This window comes from Trachurus japonicus, chromosome 14, assembly GCF_045865225.1.
Source record: "Trachurus japonicus isolate A0001 chromosome 14, Traja_1.0".
NCBI lineage: Eukaryota > Metazoa > Chordata > Actinopteri > Carangiformes > Carangidae > Trachurus > Trachurus japonicus.
The window spans coordinates 14,792,621-14,814,525 of NC_140920.1; the positions used below are offsets into that span (position 1 = coordinate 14,792,621).

Genomic DNA, 21,905 nt, shown 5'->3' on the forward strand with positions numbered 1-21,905 from the left:
GGACATGGTGTGCAGTTGATACTGGTGGAACATTGCCCTGAGGCACAGGCTGTGTAATGTGTTTGTGAATGTTTCTGGGATGTTACTTGGTTTGCATATTGCACTGGTAAATGCATGCATGTTTCTTAATGGTTAAGACACACACACACACACACACTACAACTTTCTAGGTCGGAATTACACTATTTGGACTTTCTACAATGAACAGATCAGGTAAAATCAGATTTTATGGGGGGGAAACACTGTGATGTACATTTACTGAAATTCTGAGGGACAAGACAAGAAAACTGGCAATTTCATCCATTTTGATCCATCCCAACTTTCTTTAAACACCCAGAAAGGTAAAACAGTTATTTGCAATAAGGCTGGTATGCCTATATTATTTTCCACTGATTTTCTGAATGGTGGTGCCATACAGTATATTCTTAATAAATATTTCAATATGTCTTATTTTAGCACATGTTCCATAATAATATGGTGGACTGCATTGCCTCAATACAGTTGGTGTAAAGGAACTATGATCAGGACAAAAAAACAAGCTAACATCAACACAAAAGCCTTCCAGTGACTTTGACATATCCAAGACAAAAATATTGATCGAGGTATTGGCTGCATGTGGAAGCTATAAACCAATTACCTCTTTAACACCAAAATAAGTGCACACGTGTAAGGGTTTTTTCCACTACAAAAAGAGACTGACCTCCTTCACACTTGTGATGAGTTGCCTGTTGAAACTGAGATAACACAGACACATACTGTAACTGCAGGGAGCACCGTCATCACAAGCAGTTACAGAGCACACAGGCAGATACAGATGCAAGGGAGGGAATATCTTCAGAGTGAGCTGCTACTTGCTATGCAGACTGGTAGTTGTATCCTGGATTGATGCTCCTGTGAATGTTGCAGCATCTCTTCAAGAGGATATAGACAATTTTAGCTTATGGTTGTGTGTTTTGAAGACTTATTTTGGGACTGCCCTCACTCTTGCAGCCCTAGGCAGACAGTGGAAGTTATAGCAATGGTCTTTCTTTCAATGACTTTTGCAGAACCACTTTACAATGAAGTGAAAGGCCAGACATATACTGGTGTAGTTTTTTTGTCTAGTGTAAAAGGGGTTCAATATTCAGTCATATATAAAAACTCTAAAGCATAACCAGATCTACTGTGGTAACCACACAATAACCAATTTAGCAGGTTAAAAGTTCTTATATGACCCCAAAGACATTGCAAGCTTTTGTGTGCATGAGTGAACATGTGTTACTATAATAACTGGAGAGTTACTGTAGGTGTCCGGCTTGTTGCATACTATGTGTGAACAGTATCTTGGTTTGAAGTCCAACAAAAGTACCACACTACACCTAATTAATATGAGATAACACTGGTCAATACAGCAATGGCCATATGACTTACATCCAAATAAATAAATATGTACATGTATGTGAGCTAAGTTGAATGAAAAGCACAGACAAAAGTCACTGTTAGTCATCTCCTGCGTCCTCCAGTAGAGGTAACACAGCTAAGTGGGCTGCTGTCCCATTGCAACTTAAAGTTTACAAAAGTTTATGGAAAATGAAGCTGCAGCCTACACACAGAAAGTCATAAAACAAATTGTAAGTGGACGGTAGTTGAAAATAAAGTACAGTAAATTGAGAATGTGAATATGATACCCTGCTTAATTTGGCCAGAAACTAATTTTGTAAATATCAAAACTATGATTACAAGGAATAAAGAATTTGAGAGCAAATCAGGCAACATTTATGGGTATTCTCCAAGGTATGGAAAAACTCTGAAAATGTACACTTCTGTCTTTCTGGCTCTAAAGAAAATGCACACTCAGCAAGGATATTTCACATACTGGAAGCAGATATAATGCCTCTTCTCTGGCCCAAGGGTCTGTATTTCCACTCATGGTGCTGATTCAGCCCACAATGCAGAGGCTTACTATGAGAAATGGATAGCAGGGTAGAGAGAAGGATGCTAAGCACTGCTGGCAGTACTATAGTAAAAGGCAAGGGGGGAAATCTCATTTCATAACCTGAAGCACTGGAATCAGAAGTTCAAGGCATAAAAGATCAACTCTGAAGGACAGTAATACTTGAGATTATACAGATCTTTAACAGTTTTTATGCAGCAAATCTTCACATTCAGCCCATGATAAATGACTCTGTCTCAGAATTATGTGTTTTGTCACAAAATTCAGGATCCTCAGTCCATAGGAGGAATGTCTATCTTTAGGGCAGTATATTAGAATACTTGCTCTGCTATGTTTTAAGTGTGATGACACTCATTAGTCTCTCTGTGGGTTTAAAGTAAGTGTAAATGTAGTTTTCTGATTAAAACAAAAACTGTTTCCCAAAAATATGTAATCCAATTGTGCATACAAATCATTTTGTTGATAATCCTATTCAACAAGCTGAAAATAAACATATCCAACTGAGATTACTACCTCACACTTGTATGACTCCACCAGCCAGCCAAATTAGTTACACTTTTGCAGAATGTTAGGTGGAAGGTCAGGGTGAGCATTATTTTTATGATAATAGACATTTGTTTTAAATTTTCATAAGCATATGAATTTGTGAGTTATGGCATTTTGTGAGGTCACAGTGAGCTAAACCTTTGACCAGTAAATTCTAATCAGTTCATCCTTTGTGTTTGTGCCATGTGTAATGAAATTACCTCTGGGCATTCACATTCAGAAGAATGTTAAGTCACTCCTTAACCTTGAGCACTGACCTTTTCACACCAAAATCCAATTGGGGCTTCTATGAGTCCAGGTATGTATCAAATATAAAGAAACTTCGTCAAACTGATCTTGATATTCACATTCACAAGGGGAAAATGCATTTTGAGAGCTCACAGTGACCTTCAACTCAAATCACCAAAATCTAATCAGTTCATATTTTAGTCCAAATGGACATGTGGAAACTTAAAGTATCTCTTGAGCAGATGGATGGACAGATTACCTGAAAACATGATGCTTCTGGCCCTGACTGTTGCTGGTGTGGAGGTATAGAAACTTTTCCCATCTGTCCTTGGTTAAGATCCTGTATCTCATTGTCTTGAGACACACACATGCTATAAAATTATAAAAACAAGAAAATGAAACATTAGGATCCTGATACTGTAAGAAACAGTCAGCAATCTGAACAATCTCTCTTAGAGAATGGGTCTTTTTTCTTTAAAAAAACTATTACAAGTGACTCTGTGTCTGACTTATTACAACAGTCAATGTCACCACCAATGGAAGTGAAAAGCAAAAGGAAGAAGTGAATGATGTGGTTGAGGGGATAATTGAATGCAGCTATCCTTATGGGATAATGGAGAGAAAGAGGAAATGTAGGGTTAGCCAAAACCCAGTGCTTAGTTTCTATATTCACAGATGGTGATCCTTCATGCACTGATATAAGTACTGATAAATTAGCTAGGCAAATAAAATATATTTGCCGACATGTATTGAAAAACTGGAAAAGAGAAAACGATATGTTTATTTGATAATAGTGTTTCAGAGTGGAATGACTCACAAATATTTATAACATTTTCTGCTCCATGCATATCTTGTTTTTCACTAGTTCTAGGGCTCTTTCTCACTATGTAGGGCTGGGCAATATAGAAAAGGTATATAGTTTAAAAAAAAACATCATTTTGATCAATATCGATCATTTCCTTTTTATTTGTGGGGTATTTTATGTTTAATGACCTACTTTTAGACCACATAAAAAACCGTGAATTCAACCTCAACTCTTTATTCAACCACCTTTCTTACATAATACAACTATAACTGTTAAAATCATTAAAAGCAAAACAACTTAAGTGACCAGATGTCAATAAATCCTGATAAATAAATATTTCCTTGCCGGCTCTGGCCTCCAGATCCAAGATTGACATCATGTTTATGTATGTATACTGTATATATACACTATATACACTGTAGGAGGTATTTTTCTTTATTGTTCCAACAACAGGTCAGAGGAGCTAACTAATTAACTCACCAGCCAACAAATACACTACAAACAAGTTGCCTCGTCCAACAATAGTGATGTGATTTGTGTCTTTTTCTATCAAACTTTTTATCCACCTGTTTTTTTTTTAATGAATCGTTACATGTCTATCTATAGATAGCCTATATGTTATCAAATTATCATCAATTATGTGTATGTGACAAAACAAGCCACTGTCAAGCAAGAGGCCAAACTGAAGCTCATGAGATTAATATTTACAAGGCAAGTGAATATAGAAAAGGCAAGCTCTATTCTTATTTTGTGTTTTCCACTCCTTCAAAACCATAGTCAACACCAAAGCCATAAACACCTAAAATGGCGTAAAATCCAAAACAGGAAAATCATAAACAGCTAGCTGAAGAGACTAATGCTTGCAAAAGGGGGTAGAAACAAAAACTAAGCAAAGCTAAAATGCCAGTGAATCACAGTGTTGCATTCGACCACTGCCAAGAAAGAGGATTCAAATGAGACGATTTGCTGTTGCTTTGTTTTTTGCCATATATGCACAAAGGCAGTTGTTTGCTACCACAGGAAATGCAAAGGCGTAAACGATTAAATGAATAATGTCTATTATTGTGGCTGGCCCACTGCCACGGCTTACTGAACACTTCAACAGAAAGGATTCATCGTTAATGTTATTAGAAAAACCTGAGACTTTCCTACAATGGCAATTCCAGTTATCTACTATGAACATGGTCCATATTTGGTCCACCCTACACTTGTGTTGTCAACCTCATAATTTCTTTGTACATTTTTTATTATATGCATTCTCTCCTCTCTCTACTGATGCATACTTGAAACTTCAGGCAGATATTGAGGGGCCTATCAAAGAGCTCCTAATATCTCCTAGCAAGGAATCTGCGCTTAGGAGAGATTCAGGAAGGCAGGGACAGAAACTTTTATCTTAGTGAGGAGGTGTGGTTGACTCTGTTGCTAGGTATTACTCATTCTTTTAAAAGCTGTGATAAAAAAAGGAAGAATAAAACAAACAATTTCACACCTAGTGATGAATGGACAGTGAAATCAACCAATCACAGAACTCAGATATATTAAGACATGCTGTAATTGTGAATATCATTTTGTTTCATGAACAACTTCTAAGTCAGACTTTAATGTACAGACTTGTGTAGTGTTCAGAATCACGTGTTATATTTATTTGATTATGTTTAATGTCATTATGTTTATTGCCAGGCGGGCAATTTTACTAATTAAACTCTTTGATATTAATGGAGGATACTGACTCAGCTGTCAACAATTCTGGAAATTTCTGGCCAGCAGTAAAGATGTGTGTTGACAAAATGACCAAACCAGCGAGCAATGTACTGTACACAGAAAGAACAAGACAACCCAACTGGCCTTACAGTGAAAGCCAAGAGGCAGACTTGGGAAAACATCACGCAACAAATTAATGCATCGTTCCCCCTTGTTGTCCCATCAGTGACCACAAATAACACAGGGAAACCTGCTATGTCCATGAATGTCTGTTTTGAAAATCGACAAACTGCTACAACATGAGGCTGTGGAAGAAAGGACTGTAATTCATCACTGTGCTGACTGGAGGTTGGGACCAACCCAAGTCATCACTGCTGCATTGCATTTTCCCAGTTGCTAAATTTCTTAATGTTGTGATCACCTTCATTTTTGGCATTATTGTGCTGTGTGGGAGAAGTAACTTTACCTCTTATCAGGTCGACCACAAACATTATCCTTGCACAGTCTAACCTGTAGCATTTCATTAAATCACTGTCATTAAGGTTTGGAGAATATTTCTCTGACCTGTCTGTCATTTCCTTCTCTGCTTAGGAACCTCTTAAACCTCTTAAAAGGCCTCCTCCCTCCTCTCAACAGTTTTTCACCTTAGGAGCTCTCATAAGGGCTAAGTTGCTTTGTTAACAGCTTTTATCTTTAACTTTAAGGAGATATAGATTTTTTTCTAACTGTGCGTTCACACCAAAAGCTTCCAAAGCGTCAAAAATGCTCAAGGGTGCGCTTCAGACAAGACAGCTCCCAAAACGGCAAATATTTTCAGCCACTTTCGTCGCTTGTCACGTGACTGACATCAAAGTTCAATCGCGCTGGTCATTGGGGAACCGAAATACAAAAAAAGGGGGAAAAAAGGGAGCCGAAGGACCTCTCTATTCTGACAGGTTGCCGCCGAACTGCGTCATAGCTAATTACCCTAAAGTTAACCAGGGCTCAACTTCACGTCTGGTGATGCTTTGGACGCTTTGGTCGCTCACCGGGCTCTCATTGAAAATGAATTGACTTCCAGCATTTTGACACTTTGGAAGCTTTTGGCGTGAACGCACAGTTAGAATTTCATCACTAAAGCTATGCACAAAGTTGCATGGTTGCGCGACTTGATCACATCAATTTGTCGCCCTTGGCCGAGGAGCGACAGGAAAGAGGGCCAAACGCCGTTTTGTCTCAGAGCACAACATCCTGCGGCAGCGCACGCAGCTTGGAGAGCTTCACCGCCTTCTCCAGGGACTGTTCCTGGGTGATGGCCGTTTCCAGCGCTACCTAAAGCTAACCAGAGCCCCGCTTGACAACGCTTCGTTCAGATGTCGAACTGGCGCAACAAGCTAGTCGCCTCCTATGACAAGTCGCTCCAGTTCTGTGGCGGTACAGGTCTGTGCTCTGTGGCAGGACAAGCAGAATGTCGTGTTATTCCATTGACTTTGTATGTAATTGTGAAATAAATAAAAGTCGCTTTTGGTGTTTACACAGCTTAAGAGCAACTCTTTGTGCTAGGAATCTTTGTGAAAACGGCCGCAGATCATTTGTGCTCTAAGTGATTCTTGTAGCCTCAAGACGCTAACCTCACACAGAGATGAGGAGTGAGCTACATCCTTTTCATTTTCAGATCCAACCAAATGGACTCAAGAGACACCAACTGACGTAAATTATCACTTACACAGCTCCCTCTGAAACCACAGGCCACAAGTACTTTTTTCACATATGTAGTTGTCCTCTGAACTGAGGACAGATGTTGATGTGCGAAAAAAAAATCTGTGGAGTTCCCCTTCAAAATTGCATCTTTAAACTATTGTTGGTTTTTGTGTTTAACCCAGATTAATTAAATCTTTTCCTTTTACCGTCTTTGAGCCATCTGGCAGAGTTCTCAATGTATAAAAGTCACTGAAAATGTTTCAAACCAAACCTTTTTGCTGAACAAGAGGTTTTGCTACAATGAGCCTTTTCACTACGGATATATGTCCTTTAAACTGCATAAATCCTTCACCATGATTGGTATACCCAAACTGCAACCATGACCTCAAAGCCTAACATTAAGAAATCTATAACTTAAACATAAACAGCTGATTGGCTGAGCTTTTGGAGGCAGTAAACAGCAGGGTGCAGGACAATGTTGTGGGAGCTGTTTCTCATGTCTGCTAAAGCCTGATAGGGGACAAGATAGGGAACTGATATTTTATGTAAAATTACATGTACCTACCTACATCCATTTATTTTCCAGATGAATTACTTCCCTCTACAAACTTCCCTTGCATTGCTATGCCAATGACACCCAGCTATGCAAACCTGTCCAATTTCCAACCTGATCCAGATCCAAGCATGAATGGCTTGTGTAGGATTCCTTAGTTAAATAAATACGTTTTCAATGAAGATAGATAGATAGATAGATAGATACTGTATATTACACACTACCTCGCAGGTCTTTCCCTGATCCAGAGTTTCTTAATAACTCAAGCTGTGACAACATCCTCTTGTATTTTTGGTCAAGATGACATTTGATGTTTCATACAGACTTCATACTAAACATGTTTCTTAATCATTTCTTAATCCATTAATGAAAATGTTAGTGGATAAAATGTTAGAAACAATTGTGTTCTCTCAGTGTAATTTTTGGAAGCGATGGTGAGGGTACAAAAACACTAAAAACCAGTTGGTTAATGTCACATAATTGGTGCTGTATTAGTCATGCTATTGACTTATTTATTACGCTTCTCTTTTGTCATTTTCCTGTAAGATTTTAGTCTACGGTTTCTACAGCAGTGCTTCAGATTGATGTATTCAGTTCAACGCACAAACAAAGAGAATCACAGCATCTCTGGCATTTTTAAATCCTTTTTTTTCTTCTTACTTCAAAAGGTTAAATACTGCCTGATTGACTGCTAGTTAATAACCTGTCTTTACAGTAGGCCCAATGCTGTGTGTTTTTGTCACTGGCTCAGTGCAGGGATCAGCTGCAGGCACAGAGCTGGCTCCACACTGTGAGACCCTGTGCCTTTTCAGCAGGTTGATCACACCAGTTTGAGTCTAGGAGCAAAAGAATGTTAAGAGCTTCACCTAGAGGGTTGGTGTACATGAGCCACTCACACCGCTCATGGCTCCTCTGCACACTTGGGCTCGGTCACGTGCGTTACCTGAGGAGGATCAGAAAGGCAACATCTGGATATGTTCTGAGGGCTGTAATTTTAGAAGCTCTCTAACACTCTTAATCCCCTCACAGTATGTTGTTTATTTTGGTCCTGTTCTCTGGTCAATAGCCAGATTTCTTAGAAACAACCACCACCATCAGGTTACTGGGACTGACACGGTGAGGCCCTACGAGCAGAAAAAAGATCTGGCCAAAAAGGAGGCACATTTCAAGAACGGTGTGCACGGCAGTCTTCCCCATAAAAAAACGTAACGACCAGTCAACAGGCATACTATACGTCAGGGCGCTTCATTCTGCATCGTGAGCTGGCATTTCTTTCTGTGAGCAGCTGTTTTGTTTGCATTCCTGGAAAAGCAGTTGAGCTCAGTACATCACATTTTATCTGTTTTTATTTCAGTGACTCAACTATCAGAGAAATTAAATAATCCCCCACCCTCTACAGTACAAGCTTTTCTAGCTTACTTGGACTGAAAAAAAGAACAGAGTTTTCTCTGAAGCAGTGCAGATACGGGGTTGCAAAAAGTCAGTCAAAAGGGACACAAACTGGATTCATTACTCTTCATGCATGCCGTCCTCTGACTGACTTCATCACTTAACTATGCTTGTCGTGGAGGACTTTCAACTTTGTTACATAATTGGACACACTGAGTGACTTTTGCCCCAAAAGCATGTTTTTGACTACCTTCTCTTGTCAAACTGTCCTGCATGTAAAACCCAGTCGGCTACTTCTTCTCACGAAGGAAGTGAAAACATGAAATACATGGTAAAACTTCACTGCCAGGATTATTTGATGAATTACTTATCAAATGAAAGTACATGTTGTCAAGGATCAAGCAAAAATTGACTGATCACTGAGTTCCATGATAAATAAACTTTGGCCTTTAAATTTTGGTATACAGTGCGGCACCTATTACAGTCAGTTTACACGTTGTGTGAAACCAAACAAAGAGCTGACAGTACAACAGCCTCCAGTAAAAGGAGGCAGGTTGTTGACAAAGCGAGAGAGAGGCCCAACAGGAACAGACAGAAAAGGAAGAAAGAGGGAGAGGAAAGAAAAAGGGAAGCAGCGTGGTCATAATTTATTACTAACAGTTAGACCAGTCATCCCTACTCTATGGCTCCATAAAGAACTGAACTCACATCTATCCTCACATTACCCGGTATCCAGACATGACTGTACTGTAGATGCACCTGTGCACAAGAGCACTGTATGCAATGTAACAAATACAATGCATCATGGCTGCCTGACACTTGTATCTGAGATTGTCAGGAAACACATTTTCCAGCAAACACCTAACACAGCTCAATTAAAGAATGGTTAGATACATACTTAGCTTTTAAGAGGATTTGCATAAACTTACACTGCACACTGAGCTGGTGGCTGCTAGTCGACATGTTTAAGCTTACTTGCAAATGGACAGCTTACTCTTCTAAAATGGACTCTGAGTCAGTGGGATTCAAATATACAGACTAGTAAATTAGAGAAAGCAGCTGAACGTATCATAAAAAAAATATTGCTTGACACTGTTCTTAATCTTATTAGTTTAATGATAAATCTGCACAATTTAGATACAATAAGACCACTTCCAAAAATTACGCTGAGAGAACACGAGTGTTTCTAATATTTTATCCATCATATAATATCTTCATTAATGGATTAGGAAATGATTACAAAACATTTCAAGTCTGTATGAATAGTCAAATGTCTTACTGGCCAAAAAGATAACATGTCAGATAATTAAGTTGCAGTTTGAGTTATTAAGAAACTAGAAAGATAGTCACGCGCATCCCTTGGCTGCACACACAGCCCTTTATGCCGTTCTCTCTCCTCATTGGATAAAGCTTGTAGGATACAAGGAAATAAAATAAAAGTTTTCTCCTCGGCTTACAGCAGAGCAGAGTGACTGACAGACCCGTGTTTCGGACCAAACACTCTATATAAGTAATTGTCGTCGGAAGATATAACTATTTAAGACTTATATTAACACAAATATTCCGCTTATTTCTGCTTTAAATGTAAGCTTAAAATATTCAAATTTATTAACTTTCAAATATGCTCATAGTCTGTGGCTGTGATATTGTGGGCAACATCACACTCTGCTTCCATGGAGGCTCCAGTGCATAAAACACTAGACACTAAACCTTCATATACTGAAATCCCTGTGAAAGCACATGTATTACCAAAATCTGATCTACGGTTTGGACTGAACTTTATCACATGGATCCGTCACTGTGACAGTGGCGTCAACACAAAAACACCATCAAAGGAGAAGAGGATCAATTTTATTAAGAGATATTTCTTTTATATGCAATCAGTCAAGCAGAGGTTTTCTCTGCCACTAATGCCTTGGTCTTTGGTTTGTTTAGGGATTACTCTAAACCGTTTAGTGAAATGGTGTGTGATCACAGCAATGATACTGTCTTTTCAGCTCTAAGCCTCATGCCAATTACTGCAGGAAAACAGTTTTCTGTCACATCCCTTCACCAGCTGCCTGAGATTAACTTTTGCCTGTGTCAGTGACCTCAGCCCTTTAATTTCAGTCTGATTCCCAGACTGTAATAATCCATCCTAAACTGATGACACCTCACAACCACACATAAATATTCCCTCATTTATACAATGGCTGTTTGCTGAAATACATTTCTCTTCTGAACAAACTACATGACATACAGTATTAATGAACTCGTATTAACACTTCATGTGTGCTTTTGCAGCCGAACAATAACTCCCATTTCTTGTCCTTCATTGTGCAATATCTCCCCTCACACATATAATTAAAGAGCAAAGCAGCACTGGTCTAATAGACATCAAGGGTGCTACCGATAACAAGTCGATCTGAGCCACTGGTCATGGCAGAGTGACCTTCAAGCCCGGCTGTTGTTATTTTCCATAGAGGTCAGCAGCTAAGAATGTGAAGCATGTGGTGGCTGAAACATGTCTTTCTATTCCCAACAACCCCACCAATTTTTGAAAATAACTTTTTGCATTATTATTACTTTACAGCATCTCCATTACTGCTGAATTAAATTAAACGTGTGTATTGAAACCTTCTCTAACTATGGCCATCGTCCTGCATGTCCATATTCTGTCTTCTTCTGTGGCTCTACACGCTTTAAACTTCCTACATTTGCAGCTTTGTGAGCAGGGTCAGTAAATACGAGCATAATGATGTTGGTCAGTGTTTCCAAGAGCAGTAATCATCTGAGAGACATGTGGAAAATAGGAGAGCTATTTTAATCTGTTTCCCTGTAGATTCTGCTTAACTGCCCAACTCAGGTCACACACACTCACCAAGAGGGGTCAGCCAATCTTTGCAATTGGACAAGATGTAGTAATCATTATTCAGTTCATCATCATCAACTTAATTTGATCATTTTAAATTCAAAGCAGCCACTCCTTGATATGTAATACACTACAAAAACATCATAGCTTTGTAAATCCCCTTTAGACAAGCTAAGTATCATGTAGATACTGTAGTGCATCTGTAATCTGCAAAGAACCCATACCACAAAATTACATCCACCTGCTGAGTATCGAACATTGCTTATTCATTACAAAATTACTGCAGCAACAAAACGTTTGACGATGGAGCGTAATGGTTTTTTAGTTCTATCTAGAATATACACAGTTAGTTGTGCTGCACAATGTTCAGTTTAATTTTAGCACTAGACAGAAGACAGGAAAAAGAGCGCGCCATTTGCAGAAAACTAAACATCTAGTTACTAAAGGGCTTTTGTGTTCAGCTTTTCTTAGGAGTTTCGTCGAGACGACAACATGGCTAAAAAAGACCTTGACACTAAACACGACACATGATTCCAAGTAAACACTACTGTTGCTCCATGTCTGCTGGTTGTGTAAACAGGCAACTGTTTGTCAATACAGTCCCCATTTAAGGTGAATATAGGTTGCATCTGCCAGTTTGATTTTGGTTGCTCTGCCCACTAGTGGCTAAAAATGGATTCATGCAACTTTAACAGATATTAATCAGCCTTTGAGACCAGGCTTCAATTTTGCTGCAACATAAAAAAAGAAAATTGCTATGTAACTTGAAGATAGCGTTTGTTCTGTTTACCCTCTACTTGTCATCGTGATCGCTTCACAAAGGTGATGTCATCCAATGAACATTTTACCACATTAATATGAAACTCAATCTGGACTTTTTGGATAATATTCCATTGTCTCACCGTTAAAACAGCAAACCCAGCAGGGTTACACGAGCTTAACCACAGTTCGATCGTCCTATCTTCGCGCTGTGAAATTGCTGTTAGCCGATATGTGTGTGCTAATGCGACACTATACCTTTGGGTTGGGGCCACATTACATTATCCTGTAAACAAGAGAGAAAGAGGAATGAGCAAATCCCCTCCGCTCTTAAGCCGCACCTACACAGCAATTGGAAATTAATCAATTGATGATCAGCACCGTCCATTGGGCCAATCCTGAAGCCGCACCAGTAATACTAAACAGAACGATACTCTAGATAAAAGGTTAATAATTCTGAGTGAGGGACATTTTTACTGATGTCCTCATTATGACCAGAATCACCAATGTTGAGGTCAAGATTCATTGCAGGCAGGTTTCAAGTCACACCAAGTGATACTTGACCATGTGCTGTATGTGACTTGTGATATTATCATGATGCTGAAACGTTGTTAATCTGGAATAATGTCATGTTTAGCTCTGATAAATATTCAAACCATAGACCAATAAATGAAGAAAATCTTTTCTAATTTAACTGCAATTAATTTTCTCTCCATTACTTCCAGCTTGATTAACTCTGCCCACATCTATTAACATCCATTTAAAGGACCCATGTGTAGAATTTAGTGGCATCTGGTGGTAGGGTTGCTGAGTGAAACCGATTACCCCTCTTGTCACCCTTCTCTGTTGAGGTGTGTGGAAGAACTTACAGAAGCCCTCGGGCAGTGTAAAAATGTGAAAGGCCCCCTCAAGTTTGGTGTGTCAGTTGTGGGCTATTGCAGAAACATGGCTGTGCAACATGACGAGCTCTGTGGAAGAGGACCCGCTCCCTGGCTGTATAGATACCAAGCACTCCTGAAGTTGAACGCACCATTACTGCAGCACAGTGGTGCGCTGACATGCGTCAAGTGCCATCCTTAGCACCAATTGGAAGCTTTGTGCTGCAGCACGTCACTGACAAGTAAAGACCACACAGGGTGTGGGACTGCCATGCTAAGAAAACCATTTAAACTTGTTTTTTTCATCTTAAGATCACAGCTCCAGAGCTATGGCTCACCAGGCAACGTCTTTTTTGCAATCATCTTTATAATGTCGTTATATATTCTATTGTGGTATTAATTTGTGTTTATCTCCAAAGAAGAGGTGCTACTACTGGAGCCTAACTAAGGGCAAAAGGGAAAACGTAGGGGGCAAGTAGAACACAGGTATGAAGATAGATGGCGTGGTAGTGGCGTGGTGGGGGGGTTCTGCTTTGAAAATAGCTGGTGTGCATTTTACTGAAAATGATTCGTAGTTTCAAGTGAAACATATTCATGAATATTGCATTGTGTTTATTTCTACCGCTGGAACGCTACACACTGATGCTTTCAGCAGTGTTTACCACTAATGCCACACTGCCACAGTAAGGTGGCAATAAAAGAGTAACAACATGTTATCACAATAAACTCAACAGGAATGTTTTTTGATGGAGAGAGTTCCATGAACAAACCCTGTGCTTGCTTCCTGCCTTGCTCATAAACACAGCCTATCCTATCCCTCATCTTATCCCTTGGTAATTGGCGTGCTTAGAGTGACACGCTAACAACCATTTAACAGGTGTGTTGTTTGGCTGTATTAACAATACAAGTTTATTTAATTTTAACTGATATCAGAACACCATTTAGTGTAAACTGTGCAACCAGGCCAACCAAGGGCGAGAATACAACAAACATTTAGCATCTTAGCTACTTCGTCCCTCCGGAGTAGGCAACACGTCATCAATCACAACCAACATCTGCTGCATCTCAAGAAACAGCCAACAGGCAGGCCACGATGAGGAGGAACCTAGCAACAACACTGTATCACAAAACATCCAAACATGCCGTGGTTCAAAATTCTGGCCTCAGAAAATGGCTGAAGTCAACATTTTCATTTAATTTATTTTATTGAATCATGCAAGCATTATGTAAGCAGAGCTAGCTATGCACCACATTAAGCACAAAACTCAACTACATTCACTTGGCCTCCTGTTCATGTTCACACAGTTTTATACAAGAACAGTTGCACACCACATACACTGAAAATGGGACAAAAAATATATGGTTTTATAGAATGTAAATATACTAAATAAATGACTGTAGCAAACTTTCCAAAAATAAAAACAGGAAATTTGTTACAAAACATTGCCTTTTTTTTTCTTTTAAACTGAATGAGTTGCTCATAGTGATATCATAATTGAAGTGACTACTACAGGTTATTGGTTTACAAGAAGACTGCTGTTATTTGAACCAGCAGGAGTAAATCCTGTCTGTCCTAGGGTGAAGACATCACACTGCCCAGTTGTTTCCTGTGTATGAAAGAGTGTGCGTGTGTTTATTTCTGGACATGTGAGATGTCTGAACAAATGAAGAGGAGAAAACAAGACGTCCCCTCAGAGAACCTGAGCAGTTGAGTCAAACACAAAGAAAAACCACAGCCCAAACAACACATCATGAAATTCAAAAACACAACACACGCCCCCACACACGCGTGTGCACACGCAGCTACAGTTTTGTACAGTTTACAGAAGAGTTTTAAAGCAGTTGTACAAGGTAAAAACTTTCATACTGCTCCTAGTTTAAACCAAACAACCTAGAGAAACTTCAGCTGTTTGTGAGCAACTTACCCTTCTCCACCAAAGGTCTGCTTGTTGTCAGCCCTTCATTCCAGCTAGGCAAGTTTGTTCCTCAGATTTCTTTTGTCTCAAAATGGAGGCAGAAACTCTCCAAACACAATTCCTTTGCTCTGAGTTTTTCTTATTTTGAGTCTACCGAGTCCAGTTCTGCTTATCTCCTGCTGATTGCTGCGTGAGCTGCTAGCATGACAGCATTCATAAACAACCAGTTGGAATGAGAGACCACTGAAACACAGGTGCATGCTGACTCCCAGCGAATACAAACAGAGAGAGGCACAGACAGCTCAGAGGAGCACAGTATGAAACGGCTCCTTTGCCAGTGGTTCCCCTTGTGTGGGACTCCAACCTTACTCCACCTCCCTCCTCCTCCTCCTCCTCCTCCTCCTCCTCGTCCTCTCTGCACCTCCCCTCCCTCTCTCCCAAACAGCTCCAAGACAGAACAGAAAAGAAAGGACAACTCAGAGGTTGCTGTTTCTTGAGATTCTTCCTGTGTACAGCTGTGAGTACAGTGCAGAAGTTTTTCTTTTTACTTGCATAACTTACACAACAGCAGCAACAGTTCTTTCTTCATACAAGTAATTTCAAAAGAAGCATTTTAGACCAAGTATATATTATCAACTGTCCATGAAATAAAGCAATTTCTATGACGCCACTTTCAGCTATTTCTTGCGAATAACTTTACGAGGCAGTGGCACAGATATCCAAAGCAGGATGAAAGCATTCATGCTTTTACATGCATATATATTTGTTGCTCTTTCTTGCTCAATAAGGATGTTTGAATGTTTTCACTGCAAAATAAAAGTTGTTTACCTGTTCCATTTAGAAAACATACACTTTAGGCTCCTTTCAACTCCTTAGGAATTTAACCTATACAGAAATGAAAAGCTAAATATTATATTATATTATATATGTCATATTGCTCTCATAAAATGCCCTTACAAAAACAGTCACATTATACAGAATACATTAAGTGACCCTCGTTGAGATTTATTATAAATGACTAAACATGGTAACCAAGCATTAGTGGCTATCAGCATGGCAAAGCAGCCAAGACTGCCTATACCGATAGTGTTGAAATTTCAGCTTTATAAAAGGAGGAAAGGGGAGGGAAACATCACTCAGTGCCTCCCTTGGGCGAATGCTGGCCTCAAAAAGCTCATGCTATCTCTCACTTGCCTAACTTCAGAAACACCAAGTAGTGGGGCCCAAGCAGAACTGAAATGTTTTCCAAAACACTTATTTTGCACAACGTCTTTGGTTGAATATTTTTGAAATTAAACTCCATCCATAAGTCCAGTCAAATAAATCCCATCCTGACACCTCTATTGGTAGAGACTTTGCTATTTCAGGAACACTATACTAGAAATGCCACTTCTGACATCTGTAGTTGCTGCAGTACATTCCCATCCCCATGTTCTTCAACTGTGAAGACAGTGTAGCATCTTTAGGAAATGTAGAATAATCACTTATTCATGACAGCTGTATCAAACCCTATTAGTGATTAGGATGGATTGGTTGTTTAAAAGACAAAAGGCTGAACCGCCAATTATCAAATGTCCTTCAATGCATAACCATCTGAGCTGCCTTTAGATATACAACCATTTGTATTTGATATTTCGTAGGCTGGTCTACTTCTGCTTCCTCTGTATTTTTACTTAATTTGCTGCACCTTGATCCTTTCTTTGATTTTACTATGATGTCAAATCTAAAATGCTTCTACGCACTAGTTACTATGCTAATTGCATTCCTATAGATTTGTGTACTCTCAATCCGTATGAACGACAATAAAGTAAAGTTTATGATTTAAGCATTCAAGAGCCTTTTGTGAAATGTGCACAGTTCTTCTGATCTTTAAAGCTTTGTAGATAAGTTCCCATCCAAATGTAGTGCAACTTTTAATCGAATTTCCATGAAGTTGGCAAAAGTGTTTCTATCCACTACTATTATGCAAATATTGTAAGTTGTGCACATTGAGTACAGCTGGTGGTGATGATTCTCGAGTTGTGTGCCATTAACCCATTGTAAAAGAAGAGGTTTACTTAATGGATTCTTTTGGCATAATTAAGAGCCTAAGGCAAACACAAAACTGTGAGAAAATGTAGTTGATTTATAAAGAAGATAAGCTCTTTGTATGAATTTAAGGAACTTCATGGTCTTATCACTCCCTACACCTCAGATTACTTTCCCACAATAAGGGAACATTCACACAAATTCAGAAGACAGTCAACATTTACTGTCACATGGCTGGATCACTTCAAAGAAGCACAACAAGTTCAAATTCCACAGCAGCCTCCTGAGGTCAGAAGTCTCACACCCCTGTATGTCAGCTGGGTCATATGGTCCACCGAGCCATTTCGGCTTTGCCATTAACTGACCTTAACAACTTATCGGAGCAAGGTGACACATTTCCATACTGTCTTAAAGGAAACAAAGATTTCAGTTCCTCCAGTGTCCAAGTTGATGCCATTACCAACAGGAAGCAATGGCAGCTTTACATGACAGCTCAGATGCTTCTTCCTCTCAGACTCGATCTGAAGACCCTGACAGGGGGACAGCAGCCAGAACTCACAAACAAACAATCCCTCCCACAATGCGAAACAAAACTCAACTCAAATGACCAAACTGCATCATCCTCATCCTCCTTAGAAGGTGACAATCGGTCAAAGTCGGTACTTAGACCTATCACTGCTAACAATCATATTTGGCTGTGTTAATGTCACTCAATTTAAATAAACTATCCTCCTGAAAAGCAGCTCCATTACAAGGGAGTTGTAAAAAAAAAAAAAAACTAACTATAAGAACTATAAGAATATAACTATTCATTAATGACTTGAAAAGGAGCAACTATCTAAACATCTAAAACACTTGAAAATGTGCCATAAATAGTATGTCTATAAGTTGTAGCAATATAGTTCAAATTAGGATTTCATTTTGTGTAACTGGAAAGTTGTCATTAGTGATGCTGAACCTACACAGAATTATTATCCGACACCGATCCCCTCAGCTCCACAAAGGGTTAAGAGGGTCTCAACATTGTTTTGGTTCACTCTCACTGTTGTCCTCAACAAGAGGGCCACTGCTTTCAGACAAAAAACTCTGCCCAATTCACTGCACATTACCTGCCCAAAAAGACAGACAGACAAAATAGGCATCGTGGTGGTGAGAGTGGAGCATCTAGCAAATACAGATCCAGATGTGTCCCACCGAATTGGGGGAGACTAAAACAGAGCTAAAAGTAAAGTGAATATTGGCCTTACGTTGGTGTCACAGTCACCCTATCAATACATACTGCACTGCCCCCAAGTGGCCAAAATATAAATAATTTTAAAAAGCAAAGATTCACTTGGTTCAGTGCCAGAGCACTGGGACATCGGTCATTATGTAGATCATAGTGCACAGCAGCTGCATGACTAAGAGGTCTATGTTACTGTAGCAGTTTTCCTATGCAAGTGATGAAAAAAATGCCAAATGAACAAGCCACATTTAGAAGAAAAAAAACAAACATACCCTTTTGCGGTTTTATCTGAGGTAGTAATACTGGTGCTAAATACAGCTCCTGGTCCATCCTTGACATAAAACTCAATTCCCATGACTCAGATGTTACAAAGTAAATGCATGAGGGCAGACAAGAAAGATTATTTTTGTCCCAGCTTGCAACATCGCAAATGATGGCCTGCCAACGACTCCTCCAATTACTTGTCTGAGGATAGATTGTTTAATTTCAAGTGCAGAAGAGTAGTTGGATAGTTTAAAAATAAATGATGTGGATAAGCGGTTTGTGTGGATAAAAGACAAACTGTAAACAGCAACAGAGATCTAGTACTACAGAAAACACATTTTATACTTGAAAAAAATAGACTTGAGATATAAAATTTGTAAATATAAATGTATTTACATTCCAATGAAATTATAATGGAATTAATTAATAAACTTATATTTGAGATGTCTGGTGTTTATTAGATTAAAGTATATAATATAAGCTTATGATAGAAAATTGTAGATTTTAAAATCACTAGCTGTGGCCCTTGTTTGTTTTTTAGTTTTTTATTTTTAAATCTTAACTCACATAGTTCTTCAAGGACAATGATAATTGAGAAAAGAGCCAGACTCAATGTATTGAACCATGTAGAGTGAGTCACTGAATGCCTACCTGCTACCTGCATGGACGCTGGACTTCACTGCCTCCGTCTGAACACTGCAGGGAAATGCCTGAATGGAGTATAAACCAGTACAACCAATGAGCATCAAGAGAATTTACTTGAGTGACTTGAGCCATTTTGTGAGGAATGCATCTAAATGTTTTATAATACATGTTCTGGGAGAAGCTAATAAAATACAGAACCTCTTGAATTTTTGTGGACATACACTGGAGTACATTGATCAGAAAATGCTGACCCATCGTCCAAGTGTGGGGTTGTAGTTTACTGTGAATACCTGCTACTAATATTGGCCATCAAACAGCCCCATCTAGTGTTTGTCTCACACCAGAGCGCCACTGGCAATTAATGTAAGCCATAATCAATTATCTTTCCTTTCTTTTTGCCCCACTGTGAGGGATATGTCCAAAAACAGTTTAAGAATTAGCTAATTATAGTAATGCCTTATAGCTACATCTATGACAGACTGTCACACTTAAGGATTTTTATTTTTTTTTTCATCTTTTTAAATCATGCACTCCAAGTCCTGTCAGAGAGATTCTGCCATTTTAGATTTTAGGCTACACTGTCAACATTAAGTTGCATGATTTCAGGCAAAGTAAGTGGTAGGCTATATCTATATGGCATTTATTTATCATGTACTTTTTATTTATCATGTACTTTTTTACTTTAAAAAAAAAGTGTGGGGATTACTATTCTGCATTTCAAAATGAAAGCAGTGGCGAAGTTTTTTTTTTTTTTTTTTAATGTTATAAGTCCTGTAGTCATCACCACACCTGTGTGAGCTAAAAAGTTTAAATAATGAAAAGAAAAATCCCTAAATGAAAGCAAACTTTTATCTTTAAATGTAATACAATTAATCCCACTAATTCAGCTTCAATGGACAATTGGAGTTGGTTGTACCGAGTCTCATAAAAAAAATTAAAAGTCTCACTTTAGCAAACAAACATGCCTGCATAGCTAGCACTGGTTAGCTTACAGCTAGCAACCGTCAGCTAATGCTTACCTCTGTTGTTCTTAATCTTCATGTAACATTTTCAGTCTCTCTCTTCATCCTGGTAAAACATTATTAACTTATTGCAGTAGCTTTAACTCCAAGAAACCGTCCAAAGGTGCTTCTTTCTTCAAGTGACACGGTCCTTTTCAGCCACTTTATCAAGCTGGTGCTGTTAGTCTCAGACATGGACAGACACAACATCCTCAGAAAGCCTAGCAGCCAAACTAAATATCAACCACACTGGACAACAATAAATTATCTTCTCAAACTAAATTCTTGAATTTAATTATTTACTTACCAGAATCTCAAAAGTTATTGTGCTTTTTGTGGCAGACCCCCTGTAATAAGGGGAGGTGTGTGGGGGTGGGGCACAGGTGTATCAGGGCCGGCCCAAGCCTCCATGGGGCCCTAAGCAAAAATTATTTTGGGGCCCTCTATTACTGCCAATGGTACTGAGTATTGATCATTTACACACAAACTCATTTCATTTTTCTAATCTGTCATTATGAATCATCATCCAGGTTTGGCATGTTTTTAACCACCTATGGTTTTTAATCAGAAATGGTACCAAATTCAGCTACAAGTGCAGCCTGGGTTGATTTACACTTAGTATTCAAAATAGGCTACTAAGTGGGATACTTAATCTCAACCTGGCCTACTAAAAGTAACAAAATCAACCAATAGATGCATTTGCTGTAAACTGGCCATCTGCAACAGCAATGTGCATCAACAACAATTAAGGGTAATTGTAATTATGCAGGATTTCTCTAGGGATCGACATAAGTTATGCACTATAGATTTTAAAAAGTTAATTGCTTTTTGGGGCCCCAGTGGTCATGGTGCCCTTTGGAGGTGCTTAGTTCGCTTATGCCTATTCGATGGCTGCATTCAAATTGGTTCTGCTACTGAGCTACATAGCTGGGACGCTGCCTGTCCTTTTCAGTTCTGCATGTGACAGATACTGCAAATTCTGCTTCGTAAACTATTTATAGTATTATTATTTATAAAATATATGTGCATGTATATTTAATGGCAGTGTCAACAGCACAATGACACTGCAAGACAGACAGTAACCCCTTTCATTGTTATCTGTATTTTAGTTCAATGAGGACACCCTTCCTGCAGTTTGTGTAAAACAATAAAAAATATATATAAAAAAAAAAAAATCAAGAGCAACCCTCCAACTGGTAACTATAGTGTGACGTGTTGTTTTTACAGAACATGTGGCACAGGCTGGTATGTGCCTACATAACTCCACAGCTTTGCTTTATTCATTTTTGAGAGTATCAATAGATGTTATACAGCAAATAATTGGTATAGGCAGTTAAGTATTTAAATCATCTGACATAACTGAAAAAAAAATGAAATGCAACAAGTGTTTGAGAAGCAGTGTGGTTATCATGCTTACAGAGTGTGTCAGGGTCATTACAAACAAGCAAATGTTTTAGTCAATGCACCAGGACATAATACAAACAAACCAACAACAGTCTCCAT

The 21,905-nt window shown here is 38.8% G+C and overlaps 1 protein-coding gene and 1 long non-coding RNA gene across 2 annotated transcripts in view; one reads left to right on the plus strand and one right to left on the minus strand.

Annotated features, from left to right (window-relative positions):
• The window catches only part of LOC146974481 (uncharacterized), a 42,153-nt gene extending 26,343 nt beyond the window's left edge, over positions 1-15,810 (minus strand). The window contains exon 1 of the long non-coding RNA XR_015037609.1: positions 15,249-15,810. This is a non-coding gene — a long non-coding RNA (uncharacterized LOC146974481). The remainder of the gene's footprint in view (positions 1-15,248) is intronic.
• Positions 1-21,905, plus strand: part of LOC146974478 (leucine-rich repeat neuronal protein 4) — a 236,219-nt gene that overhangs the window by 84,086 nt on the left and 130,228 nt on the right. The window lies entirely within an intron of this gene.